The sequence below is a fragment of the Onychostoma macrolepis genome, chromosome 01 (assembly GCF_012432095.1).
Source record: "Onychostoma macrolepis isolate SWU-2019 chromosome 01, ASM1243209v1, whole genome shotgun sequence".
Lineage (NCBI taxonomy): Eukaryota > Metazoa > Chordata > Actinopteri > Cypriniformes > Cyprinidae > Onychostoma > Onychostoma macrolepis.
In genome coordinates this window covers 22,081,538-22,103,365 of record NC_081155.1, presented here as the reverse complement: position 1 = coordinate 22,103,365, position 21,828 = coordinate 22,081,538, and the positions used below count along the sequence as shown (strand labels likewise).

General features: G+C 38.1%; 1 protein-coding gene across 12 annotated transcripts in view; it reads left to right on the top strand.

Moving 5' to 3' along the window:
- The window catches only part of galntl6 (polypeptide N-acetylgalactosaminyltransferase like 6), a 348,569-nt gene that overhangs the window by 102,748 nt on the left and 223,993 nt on the right, over window positions 1-21,828 (top strand). For 5 of the 12 annotated variants that reach the window (XM_058772440.1, XM_058772430.1, XM_058772516.1 and 2 more), the window contains 3 exons: window positions 12,487-12,660; window positions 16,209-16,250; window positions 17,184-17,594. The exons of 6 other annotated variants lie outside the window; for them this stretch is intronic. The gene's annotated coding sequence lies outside the window, so the exon portion shown is untranslated. Of the gene's footprint in view, window positions 1-12,486; window positions 12,661-13,174; window positions 13,380-16,208; window positions 16,251-17,183; window positions 17,595-21,828 lie in introns of those variants that run through there. One more of the 12 variants, XM_058772499.1, reaches the window with a different exon arrangement.

Sequence of the window (21,828 nt, the reverse complement as noted above, 5' to 3'; positions counted from 1 at the left end):
TAATGCTGTTCTTTAACTTTGTATTCAAATAATCCTGAAAAGTTAAAGTATCAGTTTCCACAAAAATATCAAACAAAAACAGTTTTCAGTATTGATAACAATAAGAACCATAAAGTAATGATTGATCATAAATAATATCTGATAATAATTAAGCAGCAAAACAGCATATTAGAATAATTTCTGAATAGCCATGTGACACTGAAGACTGACGCAATGATGCTGAAAATTCCGCTTTAATCACAGAAATAAACGACATTTTAAAATATCTTTAACAGAAAACCACTATTTTAAGTATAATGTTTCATATTATTATTTTTTACTGTATTTTTAATCATATAAATTCAGCATTCTTTCAAAAAATAAATAAATATAAAGTCAATTTGTAGGCCTATATAAAATAATTCATGTGAAATAGCAAATTATATTTTTATTATAGCCTAATATATGTCACTTTCCTAATCATGGCACTTGAAAGTGAAAGTCTTCAGATTAACAATGTTCTAGAGTAGCTACATTTGAGTGATATTTTAGGCGTACGTATTTATTTTATTTTATTTTTTGGTTTTGTTAGTTTTTTTGTTTTGTTTTGGGGTTTTTTAGCCTATGTTTGTTTTTTTAAACATTTTCTTAGACACGTGAAATTACAGAAGAAAGCCTGTATTTACAAACATTCACTTTTATCTTATGTTGTGATGAATAACCAAGCTGGTCTGCAGGTTTCGCCGCAGTTTCAAATAGAAATGTCCACTGAGTGGCGCTAAAACACAGGTTCAATATGTGAACCCTGGCATGTTTTTATTACGTAGATATTGGTACATATTGCTGTTTTTTTATTACGTTGCTTCAGATACGTATTGCGTCAGTTCAGAATTCAAATATCCGGGGACTGTTGCTAAAGGTTAATGCTCTATCGTGATGGAAATATGCCCTAAACCAAATCCAGCCCTAAACCTACCCGATAGTGTTAACAAATGCAAAACTGATATAAAAACGTATCAGCTGATGTAACTGTGCCATTTGAACTTCCTTTTACGCAGATTTTAACTGCTTTGTCGAACCGTCATTACACGGGATTCGAACTGGTGCTTCTCGTCTAAATATCATGTAGTAGCCTAATTGCAATGTCTTCTGGTCCATATCCTTTCCTTAGGAAGGTGTGCTAGACACTGATTAATGTAACATAAAAATACTACATATTTATATATTTTGCTATTGTATTGTGGGTGACACATTCATAAACGTTTCTATGCTCGTCTGATTATATAATGGTAAATATCATAGCACAACAACAGTGATCAGCAATAATGATAAGCCTAATACTCACAATAAAAATAATAAGGTCATATAGATCATAACACAGTCTTGGAGGTAAGAAGTGGATTATCCTTCATCTGAAATGTTTGTCTTTTCATCCTGAAATGTGAGGCAAATGTTGGATCACAATAATTAGGAACCACAGTTTCCACAAATCCTTCACTCGATTGGGATGTTCGCTTTTATTTTGGACAGCAAGGGTAGTGACTGTAACATCGAACGTATTTTGCAGTATTAAACACGTATTTATACCGATTTCATCAGGCTTCGAAAATTCTTCAAAAAGAACACAAAGAATGGCCTTCTCAGCTGCCATAGTTGCAACACTTGCGTCATCAGAACAAGGTGTTCAATGTGCCACCGTTTCCGTTTAATAAACGTTTTGCACCGTTTTTTCGGGGCTGAACGCAGCCCAGGTAGTGAATAACAGTAGTAGTTTGCATACCTGAAAAATAATGTCTGTTGTTTAACATTTTTTTTTAATATCGTAAATAGTTAGCAAATATTACTGAATTGTCTCGTCATGTTTAGCTGCTTAAATTTGACCTCAGCTCGCATTCAAGTGCCGTGCAGCTTAGCTCTGTGAACAGTAAATCCCGCTTTCTTTGATTGGCTATTACAAACATTTTGACATTGACGAGCGCTTTTGAGCCACTGCACTGAGCCAGAGCACGCGAAATTAATTAGAATTTTTTTATTTTATTTTATTTTATTTTTTAATTTATTTTAGTCGGCGCCAATATTAGTGACCAATAGTCGTGGTTAGTGCGCCAACATATAGCGCAACTGTGCTCATGGCGACCCGAGTTCGATTCCCGTCTTGAGGTCCTTTGCCGATCCCGCCCCCTCTCTCCACCCAATGCTTTCCTGTCTGCTCTCTACTACTGTCCTATCTAATAAAAGCATAACATTTTTTTTAAAAAAAGCCCAAAAATATAACTTTAAAAAAAAAAGAATTTTTTACTCAAGTGGGCCGTTCGTCTGGACCGATTAACCAATACAGCCTACGTAGGCTACATTTACTATAGCTAATTTATTCTTTGTTTATTTTCGGAATGGGCCGGCCCACATTGTACAGCGGCCCGCTGGGAAAACAAATCGTGCAAACGATAAAAAGCCATCATATGCGCTGTTGGCATGTAAAAACAATTTATTTATATAAATTGTTTTATATTATTTATTTATTTATTTAAATCTGACTGGCCCACATTAAAGAAAATGGTCAGGCCCCTCTGGCATTTGCCAGAATTGCCAGATGGCCAATCCGCCCCTGCTTGTGGATTATTGTGATGTTTTTATCAGCTGTTTGGACTCTAATTGTGACGGCACCCATTCACTGCAGAGGATTCACTGGCGAGCAAGTGATGTGACGCAAATTATGTAATCAAATTTTCATTTTTGGATGAATTATTCCTTTAAGTATAATTTCAGTTTAGATTGCATACCAATGGTCCTCCCAATTATGGTTAATTTTTTATGTAATTTTATTAGAATTTTTATATCATCGGTTTTATGTAAAACGTTTTGAGGTCGTGCTTGGTTGATCATTATCTAGCAACAGGACGGAAAAAAATTAGCATGCATTCTTGATAGCACACTTTTAAAGGGTGGTGAAATAAAAGCCTACTTTAATGTAACAGAATGAAAAAAACTACACATTAAATAGCTTTTATGCATGTATTGTGGCCCATAGCAAAAGCTAAATTGCACTAGGCTGTGGGAGGGAATCATTCTGCATGACTAGCTGATTAAAATGGCATAAATAGTGCTAACTGGTCAATTTAAAATGTTTACCTTCAAACTTTGAATTTAATTCACTGATATATTGATTTGTTCACTCAACTGTGACATTGTGCATCTAACATGTAACTACCAAACATGAATATTACACAGTAATTAATTTCCATGTTTAGCTGCTCCTGGGGTTGTTTGCTACACAGAATCCCTTCACCTCTCATATATTATTGCTAGGACCAGCTACCCTGTAGCAGTCTCCTTGTTCTAAATTTTCTTGAATGACACAGATAATGCTGTTAGTTGGACTTCAAGCTTATAGAACTTATTGATTGTTGAATTCCAAGAAGATTTTTCTACTTAGAAATAAGATCAGAAAATGCAGCATGTCAGACTGATGCTCTACTGTTCACGTCTGACACTGAGTGAAAGTGTTTTATTTTTTAATAATTCCATACTTTTTTACTTGAAATATCTTTGTGTGGTTCAAATTCAAGTTCAAGTTCAAGTGAGCTTTATTGTCATTCTGCTATGTGGAGACATATGAGGAAATGAAATGTCATGTCTCACAGGACCATGGTGCTACATAAAAAAAAAAAATATATATATATATATATATATATATATATATATCTACTGTAAACATATAAACTATATAAATTTACTTCTAAATATTTATTTCTAATGCATTTTTAACATTTGAAAATGTGTAAATTGACATTAGCCAATATATTATGACCAAACATGAACTAACAATGGACAGTAATATATTATATTTATAAATTAATAATGCATTAACAATGTATGAAATGAATAAAACCTTATTGTAAAGTGTAACACTTTTTTTCATGCAAGAGTTTCCAGCAAAAAGTTTCCTATATGTTAGACATTTTGTCTGAATAACATTTTATTCTACAGTGTCTATATTATACACACTGCTTATTTAATGATTGTATGTATGACTAACAATGTGTAAGCTGCTCAAAAAAGTGAACACGTTAAATGCATGCTATTCATTAAAATTGCTCACTACTTACTCATGTAATCATCATAATTTTAAAATAACTAATCATAGCATTAAATATGCATTGTTGATTATTATTTTATTCATATTTCATCTAATAAACCTGTTCAAGAGATTACCTGTACTTAAATGTACTGCACATGCTTTTATTTGTGACATTTGGTCAAACTTCTTCATATGTCAGATTTCATTTCACTTTAAAAATGTCAGTAAAAACGTTTTTGCTCAGGAATTGAAAGTGTTAGTAAAATTACGAGAAATAATAAAACAGAAAGTAACACACTGAATTTAACTTTTTTAGAAGAAGAAAGACTGAAACTTAGAAAAATATTTTTTTTACAGTGTGTACACCAGACTTTGAATATGAAACAGCTAACCCCAAATAAAAAAAACATAGATGCAAACTTCTCAGTATCAGTCCTCTGTCGTGTGTTTCCCGCCCTCTTGTGCCCTTATATGGTTTTTCCTATCCTTGTTAAGTTTGATTATGATTTCGTCCAGCTGTGTGTGTTAATTATCTTGTGTATTTACTTCCTGCCCGTTCGGCTCCTTTTTGTCTGGTCTACTTGTTACTCCCGGTGTTCCTGTGTGTCCCAGCCTTGCCTTTGTTGTCTTTTCATTAAAGACTGTTATTTTGAGTTATCCTCGTCTCCTCGGTCCTCCCTGCTGTGTGCACCGTGACAGAAGACCAGACCTAAACAGAAAGTAAGCAGCGCCCCTTTTTTCACCGTTTTGTTTTCCGTTTTTGAAAGTCTTTTGTTTTGTTCCTGTTTGTGTTCCCCCCCGCGGTATGGAAATCGCCTCTCGCCTTCCCGCTCTAGCCCGTGGATGATGCGTGGGAGTTCGGTGGGATTACCGAGTGCGCCGTGCATCAGTCAAGTTCACCGGCCGCTACGAAGTTGCACCTCACTCAAGCCTGCTGGCTGATCATCAGTCAAGTCTGTCGGACGATTATCTGTCCAGCCCACCGGCTGTGGCTAACCCAAGCCTGCCGGCCACTCCAAAGTCAAGTTCGCAGGCCGCCGCTCACTCAAGCCCACCGGCTGTGGGTCCCTCAAGCCCACCGGCCGTTCAGTAGTCACGGCCAGGAGTGCCATTCCCAGCCCCTGACCAGAGTCATTTTAAAGTCTTGTTGTATCCACAAGAGCAGTTTTAATCCAGTCTTGTCTTGTCCATGGAAACTTGTCTGGGGCAGGCGGCTCCTCTAGTCATGGCCGTGGAGGCCATTCCCAGCCGCCTGCCTCTCCTGTCGCTGAAGTGGAAGCGGTTCCTGAGTTTACCCTGTGAGGGCCTCTGACTCCACGTCCAGCCAAAGGAGGGCTTTTGTGCTTCCATCATACCCAGTAAAGAAGCCTCAGATTCCTAGCCTAGCCCAGTGTGGGCCCCTGTTCCTGTGGATTGTCGTGTTCCTGTGTGTTTAGCCCCGGGAGGGCTCCTGATGCCCCATGGATTTTGGGGGGGGTAGAAGGGTTCCGGCTGTAGGGGCCGAGCCGAGGGACCGAGGCCACATCCCCGAAGACGACCCGCCATGGCCTCCTGTGCTCCCTGCACCACCATGGACTCCTGTGCTCCCTGATCCGCCATGGCGCCCCAAATGTTTGTTTCATCCTGGAGTCCCCTGTCCTGTTATCCTGTCTGTGTCTGTCCTGAGGGGCCTCCTGAGATGTGGGAACGGTGAAGAGAGAGGGCAAACATTTTGCATTTTAGGTCAGCATTGCTGTCTAATCCGCCAAAATTGTCTTACCTTTTTCCCCCCTTACCTGTTTGCATCTCTGAAAAAAAGAATTATTGAAATTTGCTTTTTAAAATGTGCCTATTAGCTTTTTTCTGACCTAAATGTGTAAATTCTCCATCTCAAGACAGCGACGGTTTGAAATAAAAGGTGTACAGTGAAAGGTGAAAGCTATAGTGGGTGTTTTCACATATGGCTGGATTTTCATCTGCCCATGATTGATTTCCGGTGCAAATAAAAGCAGCAAAGCTTCAGGGTGTCGGAAGGGCACATCTCTTTCACAAGTCAACCATAATAGATGTGACCATGAACATAGAATTAGAGTGTGTGTGTGTGGCTGTTCCCTGTCCTCAGAGGCCCTGTCTTTCTCGCTGATTGAGAGGAGCTTTAATTAAGATAAATAGGCTGTGCTTAGTCATCTGTTTAATGCCAGGCCTGGAGAGTGAGCGCTTTATCCTCTTACAGGTTTACAGAGGTAATAGGGAATTATTGTTTTGGAGATGAAAAAGAAAATCCCATCAGCGGCTAACTTTTTGCATTTCATCTAAACTTCATTAAGACAATGGCACCACTGCAACACTTAAATAGATTATAATGATTTGATGAGTACACCTCTAGGAAGGCAGAAGTTTTATTAAAAGGTTTCTTTATTTTCCCCTGGTGTTTCTATAGTTCTTATTATTGTTCACATTAGAAGTTAATGAGCTTAATGTGATGTAGACAAGGAGGACATGTTGCCGAATCAACATCTTTGTTGGTCCTGGAAGAATATTCTCATCAACTAATCAGATTCTAGGGTTAGGTTTATGTTTAGACAGGTTAGAAATATAATATCTGCCCTGGACACGTGTTGTGTGTCACAGTGTCTCAAAACTTGATTGATTCCATTACAATCAGTGCAGTGTTTCAGTTAATGAACACACACATCTTTGAAATGCTGCAGAGCTTTTTCAGACACTTTTTAACGCGCACTATTGTTCAAAAGTTTAAGGTCAGTTGTTAAAATAGAAAATAAAGATGTTTTGTTGTTGTTGTTGTTAATATAGAAAATTAAAATAAATAATTTTATTCTGCTTTCCTATACTTTCCATTTCAATAATATATATATACAGTGGGTACGGAAAGTATTCAGACCCCCTTAAATTTTTCACTCTTTGTTATATTGCAGCCATTTGCTAAAATCATTTGTTCATTTTTTTTTCCTCATTAATGTACACACAGCACCCCATATTGACAGAAAAACACAGAATTGTTGACATTTTGCAGATTTATTAAAAAGAAAACTGAAATATCACATGGTCCTAAGTATTCAGACCCTTTGCTGTGACACTCATATATTTAACTCAGGTGCTGTCCATTTCTTCTGATCATCCTTGAGATGGTTCTACACCTTCATTTGAGTCCAGCTGTGTTTGATTATACTGATTGGACTTGATTAGGAAAGCCACACACCTGTCTATATAAGACCTTACAGCTCACAGTGCATGTCAGAGCAAATGAGAATCATGAGGTCAAAGGAACTGCCTGAAGAGCTCAGAGACAGAATTGTGGCAAGGCACAGATCTGGCCAAGGTTACAAAAAAATTTCTGCTGCACTTAAGGTTCCTAAGAGCACAGTGGCCTCCATAATCCTTAAATGGAAGATGTTTGGGACGACCAGAACCCTTCCTAGAGCTGGCCGTCCGGCCAAACTGAGCTATCGGGGGAGAAGAGCCTCGGTGAGAGAGGTAAAGAAGAACCCAAAGATCACTGTGGCTGAGCTCCAGAGATGCAGTCGGGAGATGGGAGAAAGTTGTAGAAAGTCAACCATCACTGCAGCCCTCCACCAGTCGGGGCTTTGTGGCCCGACGGAAGCCTCTCCTCAGTGCAAGACACATGAAAGCCCGCATGGGTTTGCTAAAAACACCTGAATAAGATTCTCTGGTCTGATGAGACCAAGATAGAACTTTGGCCTTAATTCTAAGCGGTATGTGTGGAAAACCAGGCACTGCTCATCACCTGTCCAATACAGTCCCAACAGTGAAGCATGGTGGTGGCAGCATCATGCTGTGGGGGTGTTTTTCAGCTGCAGGGACAGGACGACTGGTTGCAATCGACGGAAAGATGAATGCGACCAAGTACAGGGATATCCTGGACGAAAACCTTCTCCAGAGTGCTCAGGACCTCAGACTGGGCGAAGGTTTACCTTCCAACAAGACAATGACCCTAAGCACACAGCTAAAATAACGAAGGAGTGGCTTCACAACAACTCCGTGACTGTTCTTGAATGGCCCAGCCAGAGCCCTGACTTAAACCCAATTGAGCATCTCTGGAGAGACCTAAAAATGGCTGTCCACCAACGTTTACCATCCAACCTGACAGAACTGGAGAGGATCTGCAAGGAGGAATGGCAGAGGATCCCCAAATCCAGGTGTGAAAAACTTGTTGCATCTTTCCCAAAAAGACTCATGGCTGTATTAGATCAAAAGGGTGCTTCTACTAAATACTGAGCAAAGGGTCTGAATACTTAGGACCATGTGATATTTCAGTTTTTCTTTTTTAATAAATCTGCAAAAATGTCAACAATTCTGTGTTTTTCTGTCAATATTGGGTGCTGTGTGTACATTAATGAGGAAAAAAAAATGAACTTAAATGATTTTAGCAAATGGCTGCAATATATCAAAGAGTGAAAAATTTAAGGGGGTCTGAATACTTTCCGTACCCACTGTATATATATATATATATATATATATATATATATATTCTTTAGCAGCAGCAAATCAGTATATTTTAATGATTTCTAAACGATCATGTGACATTCAATCTCTAATTCAAATTATATTGTTTTTTTTACACGTGTGTACTTTATTTGTAGTGTTATTAAAATTAAATGTGAAATTATTTTGTATGCCAACTGAATTTCTGGATAATGATGCACCATTAGGGTTATTTATTTTATTATTGCTTTTAAGTTCAACATTTTGCTAATGAATATTCCAAGATAATGTGCTGGTTTAATGCTTTCAGTGAAGGCAGCCTCGAGCTGTTTTTGCGTGATGCTTGATGCTGGACGCTTTCAGTGTAAGTACGGTAATGGAGTCCTCTGCTTTGTTAAATCAAAATGTGTGAGTTAATAACACAACTAAAACATGTTGTAATAAAGGGGTTTGGATGATTAGTATAGTCCCTTTAGCAACTGAATATTTTTATTTAACATATACACTGCCGTTCAAAAGTTTGAGGTCATTACTCCAGTCTTCAGTGTTATGATCCTGCAAAAATCATTGTAATATACTGATTTGCTGATCAAGAAACATAGTATAATTACAATAACTAGGTACTAACCCTGAACCTACCCTTAAACCTAACCCTACCCCATGTAGTTACCTTATATTACCAGAATTTTCTTAGGTAGGTACACTTTAAGTACACATACGCTAAAATAAGGTGCACGCCATTTATTATTATCAGTGTTGAAAACTATTGTGCTGATTTATATTGATACATTATTTTCAGGGTTATTTGATGTATAGAAAATTCATTATAACATTATAAATGTCTTTGCAGTTGCTTTAGATCAGTATAATGCATCCTTTGTGGATATTTAATTTTCATACTTTTTTGCCCTCCACTTTCTGCTGCCTTTAGCGTCACAGCTTTTGTATGGTCCCATCAGCTAGTCAGTGTTGTCATGATGTTATTTCCTGTGGCTACAACATAAGTCACTTGTCATGTAAGGCTTAGTTGACTGTGTAATAAAAACATCCTTGGTTGCGTACATTTATTTTCTAATTCATGAATTTATTCGAGCTTGCAGATTGCTACGTAAATTGAACTCTAAGTGTGAGTGCATGAGTCAGCCCTTCTCTGACCCCTGTATGAAAATGCCCATGGATGTGGGTAGAAATCTCACTGGAGCATAAGACAGACACTGAAGATGTCACTTCTGGTATTGAGCACCGCTGTGAACATCATGCGTGTGTCTCTCTCTCCTCAACCTGTCACTGAATCACAGCCGTAGCCTTCACACACACACGGTCTCACCTTGCTGCAGGCTGCTCTTATCCTTACCCTCTTCCATCCTCTGCTGACACGTGGAGAGAGTTCGAGAGGTGTGTGTGTGAGTGTGAGTATCCAAGCGTACGCACTCTGTGTACACACGTCCCCAGGCTCTGCTCTTGTTCTCACCTTACAGTCTGTTGGACTGCAGAGGAGAAATGAATCACACTGTCAGATGCTCTCAAAATAAGTAGCATCAAGCTCAAGCCCTGCTGACTTACAGCCACACCAGTGCAGCGGACGAGACCTCTCCTCTGAATTGCACTCTCCCTCTCTTACTTCACCTTCACTGGTGGCAGGTGTGAACTGGCCCAGTTTGCTTGCCATTGTGAAGCATGCTGGCAGTGTGACCCGAAAACAAACGGGCAGAATAATTGAATTAGGAAGCAACTGGAGTGTTAGACGGCATCTGTTGCTCAACTGATGTGCTGCTGTGTAGGTGATCAGCGTGGCAGAAAGACTCAAATGCGCAAGGCCTTTAATAATAAAACACACACACACACACATGCATTTGGAGTGATTGTAAGATTTCTTCTTTGGGTATGCGTAAGAAACCAAAGCGGTGTTCTAAATTTTTATACTCTATATACAAAAAAAGTATTTTTATACTTTAACTTTGTCATGGAAACTAGCATGTATAAACTATTTAATACTCAGTTAACATTGAATTTAGGTCTGTATGATATTATGCTGTACTCACATTGTACAAGAGGTTTGGAAAATGGATGGATGGATGGATGGATGGATGATTCAACTGCAAGTGCCATCTTCTGGCGAGACATGGGAATTCATTCTACACAACTCTCAGAGTGCATTATGGGTTTTCTCTAACCATTGAGTGTACATTGCTTGTACACTAGTTATTACGGTGCATTATGGGATTGAATGAGTGTACTCGCTAATGTCCACTATGGTTTCGGATGCAACTAAAAATGGCTGTCCGCTCAAACAGTGCCCTAGGGGTGATTTCGGACACAGTCCAAGTGTACTGCACATGTTCTGAAAATCTGCAGTATATGTCATAAACCCCAAATGGGACATGAGCCAAACTAAAAAAAATCAAATTACACTTCAAATATATTTTTTTCCCAAAGATGCTTTCTGGTAGTTCTTATCATGCTGATGTATGTTCAGGTGTTATTATTTGATGCTATTAAACTGGGGTGGCATCATGATTGTTTGCTTGCGATTGCGACTTTGATACCATGGCCCCACTTCACGATCACTACTGCGCAGGCTCGGGCTCCAAATAGCATCATTGTTGCAAGTTGACAGTGGCCATACCTGGGACATTTTGGCTTCAATTTTCTACAGTGGAGGGTAGTGTAGATGCATTTTTTTTTTTTTTTTTTTTTACAGTCAATTGTAGAAACCTGACCATGCCCCATATCTCCCCACAACACCAATACCTATACAAAAAACAAGGTACAGTACAGCTCTTTTGTGCTATGCTAGGTGTTCTGGGTGGTTGCTAGGCCATTGGTTGTTGGTTGCTGGGGAGGTTTTGATTGGTTACTAGTGTGTTTTGGGTGGTTGTTAAGCCATTGACACTGTAGGTGCTTTATAAGTTGGTTGTTAGGGGGTTCTGAGTGTTTTTGTGTGTGTGTTTGTGTTTGTGGTTCTTAGGGGGTTGCTTGTGTGTTTTGGATGGTTGCTAGGCCATTGGTAGATGCCTGCTACGGTGTTCTGGGTTGTTAATAGTGCATTGGTATGGTTACAAAGGTGTTTTAGAGTTGCTAGACCATTTGTAGTCAGTTTCTAGGGTGTTCTGAGCGGTTGTTACTCTAGGTTGTAGGTTGTGTGTTCTGGATGGTTGCTAGCTCAGTAGTAGATGGTTTCTAACAGTTACTTGTAGGGTTTTTGAGTTTTTGTCTGCTAAAAGTATTATTATTATTATTGTTATTATTATTATTCAGAAAGATTTTCGTCAGCTGAACAATCGGTATGTTGTTAAACAGTTCCTAGGTGTTCCGTGTGGTTTTTAAGCCATTGGTACTATTTGTAAAAAAATTGCTAAGGTCATCTGGGTAGTTGCTAGTGCTTTGGGAAGGAGTTGTTTGTGTGCTGGTTAAGTTGTAGGTGCCATTAAGTTGCTAGGGTACTGGTAGGTGGTTGCTAAAGCATTAAAGGGATAGTTGTTTGGATAAAAGTTAATAGCTTCCAATTACATTTAGTTTTGGACCCCGCTTTCACTGCATGGACAAAAACGGTTGAAATATTCTTCAAAATGAAACATGAAAAAAAGCCATTCCTGAACCTATATGATATTTTCAGTGGAAGTCTATTATTTTTTTAGCCAATTCCGCCTTCTTTCGTAGAAAAGTCAGTCATTCATGCCTTTGTGGATGAGTTACTCATTGTTTATTCTCAGGAAAATTTAATAAGCACCACTTAGCAAGTACCATTAATAACCACAATAAGCAAATTTTAGCTAGTTGTTTGATGCTATTAAACTGGGGTGGCATCGTGATTGTATGCTTGCGATTGCGACTTTGATACCATGGCCCCACTTCACGATCACTACTGCGAATGCAGTAGCAATGCTTATTGTACACACAGTACATACAGCTGCAGGCAATGCTGGTGCAATAAAATGCATTCTTTCTGAAAAACACACGTACATCTAATTATCTTTGTGTTGCAGAAATAAACACAAACCACTTGTAGGATTCAAGCTCCATGTTGAGGGGAAATGCATTCTACTGAGGGATGGGAGTCCTCATCCATTGCACACTGGCAGGAGAACTCGAGTGATGGGAGATGTTGCTATGTGTGACAGAGCCTGGATGTGCCCAGACATGATGCCAGGGGAGATGAGGTGATGACTGAATGTGAGAATGTTGCCAAAAGAAGAGGAGTAAAAACGAAAGGCAGAATGGGGAAGAAGGGAATGGGGGGAATTGAGCTGAAAGGGAGGTGTTGAGAAGACAGATGAGGCTGGGAGAGGAAGCAAAAGCTCTATGCAGTTCAGCACAGGAATATGAGGTTGAAGGTGAACATGGAATGGAAAGAAGGAGACATGAGAGGCTACAGGAAGAACAGAAGCTGCTAGAGGAGAAAAGGCGAGGAACCTTGTCCAGCCCTCTCAGTCTTGATGAATGTGCCCTGTGTGGGAAAAGCTGTGCCCTGTTCAAGATAACAAGCTTTCCACCTGTGTCTTTGCTTGCAAGGCATACCTCCACAAGCAACGGCGCTACATCAGGGTGCCTTGAGAGCACAGAGATACTAAGTAAACAAATAAATAACCTCTGCCAGTCTTAGAAAGTTCACAAAGAGTTCACTTTACTTTTGTTGGGGCTTAGCTTCCTACTTCAGGGTACAATCAGGGGCTCCATGGACGTGCAGTTGTAAAATACATATTTTCCAGATCTCTTTTCCATTATGTATGAAGGTGCTTGTGGCTGAGGCACAGAGCGATAAACTCCACTTTTTGGTATATGTGATTTTCAGATGTATGCATGTATGACGGAACACCACGGGTAACGGTAGAGCAGCATTGATTTAGTTTCTTCTCCAGCACAGGTTGCATCTTAATGGGTGAGTGATTTTATGGCACTGTAGAATGTTGACTTTCTCACAGTCATAATCATTTCCTTTATTGAGCAACAGGGCTGGTCAACATTTAGAATTGAACAATTGGTTCAGTTCACGAGTTTGGATTCGAAAAGAATTGTTCACGCTCCACATGATGTTGAAATGTAATTTGAGTGAGAACGACAGGAAGTGGAACTTCTATTCAAAGAAATTCAACAGTCACTCAAAAAGAGAAATTTCATTTGTCAAACACAATAACAAATGGGTAAAAACAGATGTTTTCTTAGGCTTGCTGTTTAGCTTCATATTGTTTGGCACCATTTAAAAGACTTTGGAGTTTATTCCAGTGTTCTGGGAAAAATTGCTTTTCTTCTATGGTCCATAACATGAATATACAAATTAACAATAAATGTATATTTTTCACTAGAGCTATACTTATTTGATTAAAAATTACAGTAAAATTGCTATAATATGTAATATTATAACAATTTTAAATAACTGTTTTTCTATTTTAATATATTTTAAAATGTAATATGTTTTATAATTTAAAATGTATTCCTATGTTGGCAAAGCTGAATTTTCAGCAGCCATTACTCCGGTCCAGCAAGTATAGTGTGTGCTCTATAATAGAATGCAAATTTCTAATGTGAAGTGGAATGAAATTCAAAGGCATTCGTATGACCTCTGCAATTGTGAATGCATTTCATCATTAATTGAGCTGGAATTCAAAAGGTATTCTCACAGTTCTGAATGCTGCACAGCCCTGCTCAAATAATATGTGAACAGTAAAATGGTAAATGCATACAGTTCTATTGAACTAAAAATTCAGCTTAAAATCGGTTTGTATTGCACGAAGCATGTTGTACTACAATTTAAAAGAATATACACATTTTTATATTTTTCTTATTTTTCTTTTGAAACAAAGGAAAACACACAAAACAGACTGACAACAAATGCTAGAAAAACACTGGTTCCATATGACATAAATCTCTTTTATGAGAACATCTTGGATTTGATGGTTGAACTGAGCAGTGATCCTAACAGCTCAACATTCTGACTCTTCCAAATCCTTTGCTGAAGAGACAAACTGATGGATTTTCAAAGCGCAAGATATTAGCTGCCTCACAGCAGCTCTGTTTGATCAGCTGTTATAACCTGCACTTCACAAAACCATCACTACCATCTGTTGTCGTTTTGTGGTGAAATAAAATATTTGCAGCTCTTAATGTACCTCATTACAAAACCCAATAAACAAAACATGATACCAATTGTGTAAAAATGATAGTATATATTTATGTTGCTCCATATATAGTATAAATCAGTATAACTACAAAAATAAAGAGGGAAATGGACCGAATGACAGAAAGCGAAGGGCAAAGTGAGAGTGAGGATGGTGGTACATCACAGAGACAGTCTGATGGAACGTGAACGTCCTAGATGCTGACAACCGAGGGGAGTGTTAATCAGGCTTGTCAAGATTCAACGATGGATAAAGAATAGACTACAATTGCGGTGTCACTTGTTCAGAGGCAATATCACAAACATTCTGACATGCAAAAGAAAGAAGAGAGCAGTTAGCAATAAAATTAACAATAAAGACTACTGGGGTGATCACACTCCCGATTTGTTATAGCAAAAAACTGGTTATATTGTGGCATTTTATTTGTGCAGATCAGGGAGTCACATGCACGATTGCATCACTTAAAATATGTTGTTCATGAATTGTTGTAGATGCCACTTCCTATTAACCCTCTATTGCATGATGTTGCCTCAGGGTTACACACATTTTCTTTACTCTGCAAACACATGATGCATACTGGATGGTTAATAACGAACGGGTGGCTTTGAGTAAACCAATAAAATTGTTTTTCTTGGTCACACGTCTTGGCAGTCATTTCAAATTATTTTTCTGGCATGGCACACTGCGGAGATGCACATTTGTGCTCTGGTGAACTGCCCTCATACTGCCCTTTTTCAATTCAATTTTTCAGCATTTGTTAGTGAGTGAATGCCATTTTATAAGTTAGAATCACAGAAATGACTTGTATGTTATGCCAGCTTTCTAAAAAATATTTGTCGCCTAGAGGCAACATTGTACAACTGTGTCAGTGTTTAGATAATTGTATTTTCTTGAATTTTTTTTTTTTTCTACCTCGCATTCATAATTTATGCAATAGAGGGTTAAAGCTCTGTTCGCTCTGTTGGTTCCTCTTCCTGCAGTTATGCTGTGTATGCGACTGTACTTCATTCTAAAGCGCTAGCTGATGTTTTACATTGATCGTGACTTATGAAGGCGATTCAGCATGACAGTTAACAGGGCAGTGAGTTACAGGAGGGTTGATGTCCAATTAGCGCCGTCTCCTCGGCTTTAATGAGTGGTGGTAAATTTCAGCTCCATCTCCCTGGCACAGTTTAATTAGCTGTAATTACATGTGGCCTGACCTTTGCAGAGCCCTGTCCTGTTGATTTACAGGGCTGTAGGTCTCTTGATTTATCCCCCTGGGAGGCCGAAGGAAGGCCAGATAACGTGAGGGACATGCGAGTTAAGCTGAGTTCTTCAGGTAGCCTAGCTTACTGTTGATCCTGGGTGTGCTTGTTTTTTTATATTTGGGTGTGTTTTTGATGTAATTTGCAATTTTGTAATTTATTACAATTCAGTAATTTCACACTTACACAAATTCATAGTGAACAGGATTGTGATATTATTGTATATTACAGGTCAACTGTAATGGTGTGATGTCCACAGTAATGTACTGATGCTTACAGTAGATTCTCTAATTCATGCATTGTGGCATGAATTAATTATACCATTGCATTATTTGGTTCTTTCAGGTGTCGTTGTCAGCCGATGAGGTTTTTTCTTTAAATCTAAAGGTATGTTTCTTTGTCATCAACCATTGTTGAGTTTTGTATTCTGAGTGTTCATTTGTTCATTTATGTGGAGCTTCCTACAATACCACTACAAAATACCAAACCTTTAATACTTTATTATTATTATTATTATTGTATTCTGACACTGCAGTACAAATTGCTAGTTATAATCAGTCTTAAGAGTCATGAAATCAGTTCTGCAACAAGTAGGTATCTTGTTAACATTAATTCAATAAGTACTGAAATAAGGAATATATTACTTAATTGTAATTTAATTTCTGCAATAAGGACTTTCGGAATGTCCCGGAATAGTCTTGGAAAGTGATCTCTGAAAAAGAGCAGGAACTCTGCTGTAAGGTCATTCGACCCTCATCCCTCATTACCAAAAAAAAAAAAAAAAAAATAAGGCATTTACAATGAAATGGAGGATATTAAAGTCGTAAAGGATTTAAAAGTTGTGAAATTAGTGAATTTGTTTCATACCAAAATTATGTTAGCATGCATATTGTTTTTTTTAGAGCCCATTCACTTCCATTGTAAGTGCCTCACTGACTCACCTTTGAGACACATTAAGTTGAGAAAAGTGCAAATAGTTTTTTTGTGGTAATCAACATTTTGATACAAATGTTGGTGATTGAGCTTAGCTTATACTGAACCGACAATAATCCATAATTACCATTAAAGTAACAGTTCTCAAAAGCACCACTGAACATTTGGGTACAGTCCCAGACATTTGAATTGACAAACCACTACTATTATTGGCTAATTAGCATAATTATAGTTTCCTAGGTAGATCAGTGCTCTAGTGTGATTGACTTCTGATTGCACTGAATTTATGTATGTGCTTGATCCCATGACTAAGTGTTGCATTATGTAGCTTTGCCAATTTTGCTTGTAACATCTGCTTGCAATCAGCTCTCTCTCCGGTCTCCTCAGGTTCCCCGGCACTAATTTAAAGTCAAAGTGCAGAACTCCTGAGCGGGAGGTGAATGATTGTCTCATTGGCTCGACTTAGACAAACGACTCCAGTGCGCTAGGCGCCATGAGATGTAAAGAGAAGCTTCGCAGGCAGGAATGTCAAATAGCCGCTGAGACTTAAAGGGCCTCGGGGCTGGAGGAAAGAATGGACAGCACGCTGTGGAGCACAGAGCGATGCCGAGGGAAATGACGTCTGTGACCCCTGAACACAGAGTCTGTGATGAGCTCATTATCACGCAGAGAGCAGAAACGAACAAAATGCAGCCGCTCCCCTGATTACGTCAAAAAGTCCTACCGAGGAATGAAGTCCAGACTAATGAAGAGTAATGAACAAGGCCAAGCACCTCACCTGGACCATCGCTCCATCCCGTGAGTATTGGGGTGGCGGGATAAAGCCGACTCCACAAGTGGACAATATTACACCTGCTCAAAGGTTGTAATTCATTCTACTAATGGGTCAGTGGTTAAATACCACAAATTTAGTTTCCCACATAAAGAAAAGCATGCACACGCACCGTTGTGTGTGTGTGTCGCGCCAGTGTATCTACAATTCATCCCTTTTTTATCTCCACCACGTGCCAATTGGCTGATTCCTAATGGCCTTTCCTCTGAATACTCTGTAAGCAAAAGGAAGTTGCTCTCGCCCTTACGTGGCCTCCCAGAGCCTGATATAGATATCATTTTATTCTGGTGATGTGCCTGTGTCAAATATTCTACCTCAGGGGTATTCTTTCCCACAGAAGAAGAAATTGAAATTCAATAGATTTCCCACCTCCAAAAGGTTGAACAGAGCATGTAAGAGAGAGAGAGAGAGAGAGAGAGAGGAGATGCCCAGCGGGAGAACTGTCATGCAGAGAAAGATGGTGCCCGACATTTAGTTATTCATTCCTATCTATTTTCACCCACAAAATTAGAGCTATTTGCCAGCCGTCGTCTGTCTCATGTTACTGCAAGGGACATTTTTCCCCACCTTTAGCTTCTGCCCCTTAAATTCTGCCTATATTATCTGCATGCGGTGTTGGTGGAATGAAAAGTGTCTTTATGGAAAATACCATCTCATGCAATTTAGTTTATGTTTATTATGCTGAGCAAATAGTACTTTGGGATCAGCAGAGTTCATAGCTCTGTTGTTTTTACACTTTGATTGTGTCTCCACAAACACGGATGGATAATGTGGAAAGGAAAAGTCTAGTTAATGTGCATTTTGATGTACACAATTGAGCATTTAGTTTGATGGATTTTATGTTAGACATTTTTCATGCTATGAAGATGTTTCAGAAGCCGATATGTGACGATGCTAACAGCCCATTTACATCTGAGTTCCATAATGTTGCACACTGGACAGTATAATTTGTCATTTCAGGCATGTTGGGGATAATATAATAGAGTGTATTTCCCTTGGGACAAACTTCACTAATTCAAAACACAAATGAATAGAGTTAAATCTCTTTCTCGTGAAGCCGTAATGAATCACATTGTATTGCAGCCCTATATATTAAGAGTATTTATAAAGCCGGTTTGTTTTGAAGGACCAGTCATTGTCACATTTTGGTGGCTCTTTAGCACTCTGCTTTTATGGAGTGATTAAAACAAAACTGAATAAACTAGCTTCTTTCATAATGGTGCCAATCTCAGCACCTACTGTATAGTAATCAATGCGTAGTTGTTGGTTAAAAACAGCCAGCAACATTAATCAAAACCACATTAATAAGTAAACTGAAGGATTTAAGTGTAATTCGATGGACTGAAACACTTATGAAATAAACAATTTTATTTTGCTGGTGCTCACAATCAATAGGCAGCCAACAACGCAATAACTTTCCGTGTTTCGTTTGCACAGGGGTTTTCACAATTAGGGTGACATGGATAACATGCATTTTTCAATTGCACATTCCCATTTTCTCACTAGGGACCCTTAGAAAACTAACCTCTTGATTTTAGCAGACTGGATCAGAAGGTTGCTGGTGTCCTCAGGCTAAGCCTGAAGCCAGACACTCGCCGAAATGGTAACACACTCTCCTTGTTATATATATATATATATATATATATATATATATATATATATATATATATATATCAAAAAAAACTTTATCAGCTAAATGAATATTAATATAGCACTTCAAAGCACTTTTGGGGACAATGTTCAAGTCCTCAAAACACTGTTTCTGTTTGTTCTGTGGTGCTGTTACTATCCAAACTAAAGTTGTTTGGTCATCCTAGTGTGCAGCATTATTGTACACTGGTAAAACTGATGTGTTAGATTTACTTAAAATATATATGCACCATTTTTCCATCACACTTTTTAAGTAAACCCAACTTGGAACAATTTTACTTAAAATAAACAAGATAATCTTTGTTATATGAAATTAAATATCTGAGTTCACTCAACATTCTTTACTTAAAACATGAAACATGATATAATCTAATAAGTAATTTCAAGTTGTGTTAACTTAACATTTAAACTCATTTATATTAACAAATATAATTAATTGAGTTGAACCAAAATAACATTTGAACTTATTTTAGATCTTCAACTATTGGTCTGCTTACTGCACTGCTACATTTCACTCAGTCACGGTTTATAAAATGTACTTAAACAATGTAGCACTGGGAAGAAAACATGCTATTAAAGCATGTGATTCACTTACAAACATGTAAGCAAGCAAGTAGCTTGTTATTCTTTTAAAATAATATGTCCACTCAATTTAATTATTACCCAAATGAACACAGAGACCCCATACACAATGATGGTAACAATCAGTGAATAGTGTTTGATTATGAATGGGTCATTTTTGAGTAGAAAATGAACTCCAGACGTCACAAAACAGTAAGATACTAAACCTAATAACAAAAGCAACTATAAAATAGTGTAAATACAACTCGAAACAACTTTTTAATTATTTATGCCCCAGTGCATGATGGGAAAAACAGGATCATAACTTAAAGAATCCTTGTAAACAAACACTTCTAAGTAAAATATACTTACAAGTTCAAACTTTAATTTGTACAAGCTTACATTTTTTTAATTATTGCCTGAACTAAATTATTTAATGTAGAAATTACTTTTGTTTTTATGTAGTATTTACTTCACCACAAAATCATTTTTCTCAGTGTATGTTTTTGCTTTAACAGCATAAGTTTGTCTTAAAAAATAAATTTTGGATGATTTAGTGTAGGTTGGTTCCAGGGTGTAGAGATTACCTTTTTCTTCACCATCCTGTAATTCTAGAACAAGAGCCCATGTCTTGCAAAGTCAGCACATAACACTGCAACCTAAATGGCTGATCTGACCTTCACAAAAACACAACTTGAATTGTTTCCTACAGAGATAAGAGAAAAGTCTGCATTTTTGATGTCAATACAAGACCCTGTGTTTTTTCTTTGATGGGCGGCTATGTTAAAGTCCCACTAGAAATTTCCGATTGTACTCAAGTCTGCTCTTTGACAGCCAAGGACGTATGATCTCTTTTAAAGCCGTCTAATGTATCTTTTTCCTGTGTAGTTTCCTTGCTGAGTGGTGGATGTTTATCACAGTTATAAATCTTTTGAGAACTGAAGTGGACTTTGGCTGAATAAGACTATTTTTTTCTCTCCTCCATTTTCTGGATTGACGTTTCTGGCTGATTGAATGCATTGTCCCTCTATGTAATTTATAGACCCGGTGTTAAATTGACTCTCCACTATAGGGCTAATAAGTCTGAAACATCAAAAGTTTTGCTGTTAATTTCAGGCACAAAACTTTTGGTGCCACAAAATACAGGAAATAATCAAATATATACTATAATATATACCGTAAAACCAGCTAAAACTATTCATCTTTCATTGTTTTAATATGCATATTTGACTGATTTGAATGTCTCACCAAAACTAAAACATTTATTAACTTACTGCATTTATTTGTATTTGGTGAAACATTTAATTCGGTCAAATATGCACATTAAAATCTTACGGTTAATAATGAATATTTAATTAATTTAATTGATTTGCTTACTAAAGTATACCAAATAAAACAATTATAGAATCTAAAGTTGCCCAGAGAAGTATTTTGCCGAGATTATGATCTCTGGTCACGTGATGCTCACTGTCACTCCGCTCTCCCCCTGTCTGAGGACCATTGCTATGCTGTCTAAAACTCAGTCGGGAGATTTATTTTCGATTGAAGCTAAACCTGGGTGTTCTTTTCCAGCGGGCTCTGGAGGGCTCTCACGCTGTCCTTTTCCTTATCACTGCACATGCAGGCGGCTGCAGCATCCATTTGAACGGCAACTGTCTGGTTTATCCTCAGCTTTCATCTCTCGTGGTAGACCTGTGCTCAAAGAACTGCAGCAACAGCACCGATTCAGCCCACTCGCTTCATCTCGGAGGCACAGATGCTGTGCTGTCAGGAAAATCAAATCTCTGTCATATATTGTTAATGGCATGTGCATTTAATCTCATGTTGTTGATTGACGCTTTTTTAATCGGCTTGCCTCAGTGTTCTCCAGTTCCTACTCAGTCCGAAATATCATCAAAATCTAGATCCGTGGTTTTCGTGGAACGAAGGAAAGCACAGACTAGGGCCATAAAGCATTAGAGTTGTGCTGGCAGTATATTTGGTAGATGG